A 9,009-nucleotide genomic window follows, 5' to 3' on the forward strand; every position below is an offset into this window, starting at 1 on the left:
GATCCCTATTATTTCTTATTTACGTCAATGACCTGGCTGCTGTGTCATCGTCCTTTACTCTGATTCTGTTCGCTGATGATACAAATTTAAATTTAACTCACACAAGGAAGTTAATTCTGGCATAGTTATTCTATCTGAATGATTTCTTGCAGATAAGTTATCACTAAATGTAAAAAGAAAATCCAACTTTATTATTATACTATACTGAATGAAGCCAAAAAAGGTTTGATAACTTGCCTGTACTCTCTAATAAAATATTACTATATTTGTATCTAATCTTATTTTTTCTTCTTCTTTTTATGTTATTAAAGTTCAGTCTATATTGTATTTTTGTTATCTTGTGGACAAGCCAGAGCAACATTTCACTGCTTGTACCTGTATGAGTGAGAAACAAATAAAACCCTCTTGGTTCTCTTCATTCTCGATTGTTGATCTATACATTTTAGGTAAGAAATAGGCCATGCAGTTGCTCAATCTTTATTCATTTCACATCTACAACGGCTAGTTTACAACGTTATCACTATTCTCTACTTCCATATAGTAAGTAGACCATTCCTGTTCATCTAAAGTGGTGTTGAGTGTGTTTGCTTAGTCCATGCAGAGCAGAGCATGCTTCTGGTTAGCTTTTAATCTATTTCTCCACACAGTGGCAGTGTTATCCTATTAGCCTTATAATGTCTGACTGTACCTGGTGCTGTTTACATTTCTGACTAATAAAGTATTCAATCAAGTTGCAAAATGTAACTTTTCCCACCTTTAATTCTGCAATACCGTATTTACACTAACAAAACAACATAAACAAATTAAAAGTTATGCATAATGCCACAGAAATTAGTTCATGAGTCATTATATAGAACTACATTTGAGTATGTTGGGTGAGTGGGATGGAAGGCTTGTGTGCATACAGGCATTCCTCACTATAAAAACAATAATGATTTTAGAACAAATAGATTTTTCATTCTCTGTTTCTTCTCCTGTGATTCTAAACTGAAGAACACAGAATAATGCCTAATGACCTCAAAGCTCTTACTATATTGTTATATTAAACTGTGTAACGTTAACACTAATAATAAAACAATGAAATATAATCTATAATCAATGTCATCTGCAGTTATAGCTGCAATATGCTGTATTTGAGCATGTCTCATTCAAATGTCTCTTAAGAAGCAGCTTTAACTTCCTGTTGAAGGTAGCTGCGTGTGGTTTGAACAGGATCCGTTATAGAGATCACGAAAAGGAAGTCACATGATCGTTCTCAGTACCGTTGGTCAGTTGGTTTTCAGGTTACATGAGGTTAATTTCTTTGGAAGGAAGCTTGACTGACGTCAAACTTCTTTTAAACAGAAATGTGAATCCACTGTCATACCTCTATTGTATTTAGACAGTAGCACAGCTGAGAGGGAGACAGTGTAGGAGAGACAGACAGACAGACGGACCGCTGAAAAGACAGACAGTAGGACAGCTGTCTCCTGGTTTGTGTGCTGAACAACAACATGGAGAAACACGTACAGATGCTGTTGTTTTTCTGTGGTGTTTTTATGACCTCTGTCCACACTCTGAAATGGACCTATATACCTGTGGAACTGGGACAAGACACCATCCTCAACTGTTCTCTGGATCTGGATAATATCATCTGGAACATCATGAAGCTAGTGGGAGGTCCTGTTAAGATCCTGAGAACGTTCAATAAAAAAATAGCGCAAAGTATATATGACAATGAGACTTTCAAAGACAGGTACTCTGTGAAGCTGGGGAATCGTCTGTTCATTCACAACGTGACTGTGGAAGATAGATTGTTTTACTGCACCAGAGCAGACAACAATGACATCAATGAAATCTTCCATCTTATCTCTGGTAAGCATGAACTTTAAAGTATTATCTAGAACTAATATTTGTACTCAATCCAGTAAACCTCACCCCTGATAGATAATGTGTGAAGAATATTATTAATAGGTTGGCATGATCTATCACCTTTGCTGTTTTATTTAATTTTGTAGTGACATTGTTTCCTGATTTCTGTGTTTAAATTGTGTTCCGTTTAGATACTTTACTCCTGACTCACACTATTTGACACAGGGATCATTGTTGACTGCAAAGCTTCTGAAAATTGCTCCTCAAATAAACAAAGAAAGATTATTGTTATTTTTCCAGTGACACATGATATGGTCAACTTTGTGTTGTGATGACATTGACTTAGAGTTTGTTTGTTTGTTTGTTTGATTGTTTTTCAGCTGGCGAGCAGCCAACCTGTCAGACGTGTAAAGAGACTGCCAGAGATCTTACTTCCAGTTTTTGGCCCAACGGTCCGCTCACAATCGTGTCTCTGGTTCTCAACTTCCTTCTGATCACAGCTCTAACAGCTCTAACAGGTCTGTACAACTTCCAGATGGTCAGTGTTTTAAAGGTCACAGGTCGGGTTCAGATTTCATACCAACAATAATGATTTGAGTCTGTTTCACTACTTTAAAGCTGCAATAAAGGAATTATTTTAATGAAGAAAACATTATTCTAACCAGTTGTACAATTCATATAAAACAGATGGTTCCGCTGCTTGAATCTGATTGGTTCATTGTAAACACACACATGGACTGCCTGTGTCAGTGTTACTGCAACAACGGAAAGTTTACAATATTCACTGTAATGTGTGCAATATTCAAACCTGGGTCTACCGCAGGGGAGACAACATTTCTAACACTGCTCCAAGAAGGAATTCTGTTCGTCCTGGGGAGATATTGTGCTTATGAGCTTCAGACAGTACTTAATGTCTGCCAGGGATACCAGGGTCTAAATGTCTCAATGGGAGATCACCTCCCCCCACTACACATGTACTAGTTATATAGTATTAACACACTCTACCAGTATGCTGGTTAAAAGGAGATTTTTGTTGTTGTTAAACTAAGTGTTAAATAGCTCTATATTCCCATAGTAATCATTGCTATAGAGTGTTTATTCAGTAACGGGGGTCTCCATGTCTCTCCAGCTCTTTATTAAACAGAAAATAAATATTTGTGTTGGGATACCAATTTCATCCAATCAGGAGAGAGAAACCCATACATGGAAAAACAAGTGGAATTGGAAGTGATGACACAAATAAATGAGATAAAATATGAACTGCAACACAAGCTGATAAATGATGAATGAATGAATGAGTTTGTTGAGGGGTTCTCTCTCCTGATTGGATGAAATTTGTATCCCACCTGAATGTTTTTCCCACATTTATTTTACCTCCAACTCCACACTGTTCAGCTCAATGACCAGTGATGTCTGATCCTTAGGCCGTGAGCAAGAGTCCCAAAATTGAGCCATTATAAAATGGGTGGTCAAATCTACGTAGGTGTGTTTTTTTTTACTTGCTCTACATCTCTAATTCACAGTTTCAGACTAGTATAGCTTAGTGGTAGCTTATGGCTTATGTTGAATATGTGTACCCCTACAAATATATGAACAACTTCTGAACCTGATATTGTGTAGAGACCTAGCTATTAACCCACTGTTCTGCATAATTAGTGTGGTTGCCCTAACAGGGCAACCAGACTATTGTTCTTGATGAACTTTATTATTCTTTCTAGATAAACAATACTTTGCCGTGCTACTCCTCCCACAGTTTATTTTTCCCAATTTTGCGACATATGTCAAAATGACCGGTCTCACCGGGAATCGTGTGCTTGTATTTTGCTAAGAGATTGGTTACATAGTTTAATTGATATTGATTTATTAGTGCATTAGATTTCCCCATCCGCTTTGATGGAAAAGTGAAAAAACTCAAATTCAAGTATTTTTTTCTCAGAAACCGTAAAAGCTAGAGTTACCAGATTTGAAGGGGAGGTTCATAATTTAGTCCAAAATTATTATACATCTAAATACACCATTCGGCCTCATGGTGGCACTATAACAGCCCCCTTTACGTTTTGGCCTATAACTCTTGAACCGTAGGTCGTAAAATCAAAATTTCCTTTCACCTAGATTCCTTGGGTCATTACGCAACTCCCTATATAGGCCTTACCGTTCGTCCGTAATTGGCTTCCAAAGTTGGGAGGGGCCCGTTTTACCAAAAATGCCAAAAATCACGAACGAAACGTCCAATCGATCCCAAAGTTAAATCACATGTCGAGGGTGGTTTACTCAACGAATCACCAAAAGCATTTCCACTTTGATCCATAGGGGGCGCCACAACTGCGCAAAACGTAACCGTTTGATGCAAAAATATGATTTTTGGGGGGATCACTCCTCTCAAAATGAAAAGCAGGTGATCTCAGGAGTTACAGGACGTTGTCATTGGCCCGCTACATTTGTGGGAGGGGCCTATTTATTTAGTGGGAGGGGCCTATTTCCTCAAATCAAAACGGCACGTGTCACGAACGTGGGATCCAATCAGCACCAAATTCGAATGGCACGTCGCGCGGCCTCCGACGGTATTCCTCCAAGCGCATTCCTCAAGTCCCGGCGGCGCCGACCTGCGACCGGCGTCGGCGCAACCACACTTTGCAATTTCCCAGAATTGCGACCCGTCTAGTTCAAGTTGGAATGGTGATTTTACTTACACACTGATTATTTGTGTAACAGCGCCTCCACCTGGGTTGTGTGTGAAGTGTTTGTGAGATACTGTAGAGCAGAGGTTCTCAAACATTTTCATGTCAAGGACCTTCAAGTTGATCTATATTAGACTGCGGTCCTCCATCTAAAAATACAGTTTGAATTTATTTTGTATATCTCTTAAGCTCTAGAAGCTCACGGCACGTTTCTTCCAAGATAGAGCTAGATGCTATGAGCCTTTGATTACACAGCGGTCTGATGTTGAGTTCAGCGGGCATTATTCAAGAATAACAGAACAATTAATTAAGTGATTGACCAATCAGAATCAAGCATTCAACCAACTTCCAAGCTGTGTAATAAATTGTATTAACACACTCTACCAAACAGATTGGATAACATAATATTATTTTCATTAAGATTAGTTCTGGATTGCAGCTTAGGTATTCAGGACATTCAGTTAGATGTATCGTATGATATAGAGAATTGTAATATTTTTCACAGTAAAAAAGTGTTGTAAAGACTTTTCCTTTTGATTTGTGTCTGTTATATGTTTGAAGGTTTTTGTTTATCAGCTCGATGCCATAACAGACCCAAGCCCCCCGACCCAGTGGTGAGTGGATATTTCTATGTTTCCATATTACATTACAGTCATTTAGCAGACGCTTTTTCCAAAGCGACTTACGTACGTATATACATACGTACAGACAGACAGACAGACAGACAGACAGACAGACAGACGTACATACATACAGTACATACAGTACATACAGTACATACAGTAATACAGACATACAGACATACAGACATACAGACATACATACATACATACATACATACATACATACATACATACATACATACATACAGTACATACATACATACATACATACGTACATACCGTACGTCTGCATGGTACATACTGTATGCATGGACGTACCTGTATACATGCTGCTATGAACACTCATTGAGCTGTACGAACATGGATAGATATATAAAGTGCACAAAATGAATGAAAATAAAATGTATTTTGCGTTGTATTTTTTTTGTATATATATTTTTTTAATTTTTATCCCACGATTTTGTAACCCCATTTTTTACACCCAGTGCCAATTTTCTATGTAATCCTGGGCACTACCTTCCCTCTGCCAACCTAGGGAGGCCAGGGCAGAGTTCATGCCTCCTTCAATGCATGAGAGCCAACTGACCTTCTTGTCACCTGACAGGGGAGAGTTTCCCCGGTAGGACGTAGCGCGTGGAAGGAACACGTTATTCCAACCAGTTCCTTTCCCCTCCATCAGGCGCCCCGGCTGGCCAGGGGGAGGCTTTTGCGTTGTATTTTTAGTTATTCGCTATTCGTGTACATTTATGACAACTAACCTAGAATTTGAGCATGGGGCGCGTGTGATAGAGAGAGAGAGAGAGAGAGAGAGAGAGAGAGAGAGCGACTGCTGTGTATAATTCAGCAAAATCCAAAACATCCTCCTATATCCTCCTATCCTCTTATAATTCCAGAAACCTCTGAGACCAAAATGAGGTGAGGCCAAAATTAGTTCTGCCCGGTTCTCCTCAGTGGCTGGAGCAGTTGATCTGAAATTGCACACAGCCATTGACCATTATGTGCACCTAACAGCGAAGCCCTTTTTTGATTTCACCATATCTCAGCTGTTTATTAGTGTTTTTGTGTAAAAGAATGTCGCCATGGTTACAGGGCTGCCCAGCTATGGGACAAACTGCCTCCCGGGTTGCCAGATAATGTGTGCATATCCCCCCACGGATGCGTTGACCGGGTATGGACTAGTTTTAAATAACTGGTTGGTTCTGTTTACATATTTCATTTCCAGAAATTGCTTCTTTTCTTGTGTGACCCTCAACAGAGGATTTGAGAATCCTCTGCTTGTTACTACCACTGTTATAATAATAGTTGGTTGTGGAGGGTCCCCTCCACAACCAACTCCATACTACTACGACTACAATGTATTCATGTTTTTCTTTTTTCTGACTGGTTTCAGTACGATACAATCCAGCCTACCAGTTCAACATACGAGACGATACGTAAAAATCCTGCTTCTGATCCAGCTTCTACTGACTCCAATGTTCAGCTGCCTCTGCAAACACCTACAGCACCATGACCCTCCATGGCTGATCCTGGACCAGCAATGTTTGAGAACTGGGTAGCTACTTAAAGACACATTTTAAATGGACATTTATATAATATTTCCTATCATTTCTATGCTATTTGATAGTCCATGTAAATAATTGTTTTAACATGTGATTTGTCGACAGTTGAATATTGTCACTATAGTCAATAACAAGTCTGATTTATAGAAAAACAGAACCATTATTAACTGTGACAACAAAACAACAGTCAGAATGGTCTTGGACTTTTGCTCTTCCTCATGGACCTACCTGTCCAGGGACAGTTACCTTTTATTTTATTTTATAACTATCCCACGGGGAACTTCAGTTTTCAGATTCACCCAGCTGACTGCTGAGTGCTGAGTGCCCACAGAGGAGCGGGGAGCAGTGAGGGGTTAAAGGGCAAGACCACTGTGGTAGAGGTTTGGGTTGTGTAGTTACCTTGCCATGATGTAACTCCAAAGATGAACAAGAAGTACAAAATAATTGCTCCATTGATTAGAAATTGATAATTCAAAATATGCTCATATGATCTCAAAGTCACTCTTTTAGCACGTAAACGAACGCAAGCAAAGTTGATTCAGACAATATAGAACATCACCAAACTTTTTTTAATACAAATCTTTCTTGTTGATTTTGCTATTTTTATTAAGAAGAAAACCCGGACTGGATCTGCAGATCTGGATCCGGATCTTCAAATAGTAAAATCAGCTGAATCAGTTGACATTTTTTATTAAACAAATAAACTGTTTTGGTGAAGAGCTATATTGTTTGAATCAGCTTAGTTTGTGTTTGTTTATGTGCTAAAAGAGTGACTTTGAGAGCTGTTTTACCGTACAATGTAAGTCAATGGGGAGCATATTTTGAATTATCAATTTCTAATCAATGGAGTAATTATTTTAGATTTCTTGTCCATCTTTGGAGTTACATCACGGTTAAGGTAACTGCACAACCCACACCTCTACCAAAGTGGTCTTGCCCTTTAAGTGTCTTGTTCAGGGACACTTTGACACATTGCTGAGAGCTGGAATTGTACCCGAGACCTTCAGAGTCCTAGGCGGGCTGACTAACCATACAGCTTTGGCCGGCCCTCTTTATTTTAACCCTTATATGGACTATGAGGTCTACACTCTGCACCTTAATCCCATGTACAATGTGGTACACACCTTGATCTACGTCCATAGCATCTAGTATCATATTACCGTATATATACGTGTATATATCTGCTGCTATGCTCACGCACCTTTATGTCTAATCTCAGGTACTTACTGCACCGGATAGATACTATATGAAAATATGTAGATCAATTGTTTTTTTTTTATTCTTTTCTTCTTCTTCTTCTTCCCTTTCTCTTTTATGGAAATAACAAAACATTTGAATTTGCACAAAAAATTGTTTCACCCACTGTTTTACTCCTGTAAACCTGTGATGTGACAATAAAGTTTATTCTGATTCTGATAGCAGTGTAAATCAACAGTAGACCTACAGACAGTACATTTCCGAGCTCATCTGAACTAATCTTGCAAACCGCTGGACCAATTAATTAGTGCCCAACTTCTTGGTGTATGGTTATAAACTATCCATCCATCAATTTTCAACCGCTTATCCAGGTGGCGGGGGCAACAGTTTCTGCTTTAACCTTATATAACTGATTTAAACTGCATGTATAAAAGTACATTCAGTGAAAGAAGCAGACTGTCATGTCATTCACAGTAATTGGAAATAGGCCTATTTCCCTCACAGCTGTGAACATAACTATACATAACTATAGAGGGTGACATGGTGATTGTATATCAGTATGTCTCAGGGTGTGACATCTTTGATATCTGTAGAGGATTCACTACGGGTCACCTGTTCAATAGTTGTCACAAACTGTCACACACATTCTCAGAGTGAAATGTAAAAGCAATATTATGCAAGTTAGATTTGATATCTTCGCTATTCGTTGTATGACAAAGTAAATACAGTAAGGGCTTAAGGGGTTAACTCAGTGTCCACTGTCAGTGTGCATATCAGGACCAGATCCTGAGTCCATTAGTCCCTGGGCCTGAGACTGTGGTTCTCAAACCTTTTCATGTCAAGAACCCCCAAATTAATATGTATTTAGCCGCAAGAACCCCATCTGAACATATGTTGTGCGTTTGTGCCATACGATATTTGTGTTGTTAAAATGATATTCCCAATTTTTCAACAAATTCTACAGGTGACACGTTGAGAGCTTGTAGATCGGCTACTTTCAAATAGAATGAATGTGTATAGAGTTGATTTTGATGATAAATTAACTAAATCTGCTGGGGACCCCCTGGGACCCCCTCAAGGACCCCAGGGGGTCCCCGGACC

The 9,009-nt window shown here is 38.9% G+C and overlaps 1 long non-coding RNA gene across 1 annotated transcript; it reads left to right on the top strand.

The window, feature by feature from the left end:
* The first annotated feature begins 1,712 nt into the window (after window positions 1–1,712).
* LOC308081237 lies at window positions 1,713–7,048 on the top strand. Its single transcript, XR_013932816.1, has 4 exons — window positions 1,713–1,854; window positions 2,232–2,369; window positions 5,091–5,143; window positions 6,543–7,048. It is a non-coding gene; the product is annotated as an uncharacterized lncRNA (long non-coding RNA).
* Window positions 7,049–9,009: the final 1,961 nt, after the last annotated feature.

This window comes from Gymnoscopelus braueri (genome assembly GCF_963280865.1).
Source record: "Gymnoscopelus braueri genome assembly, contig: SCAFFOLD_82, whole genome shotgun sequence".
Lineage (NCBI taxonomy): Eukaryota > Metazoa > Chordata > Actinopteri > Myctophiformes > Myctophidae > Gymnoscopelus > Gymnoscopelus braueri.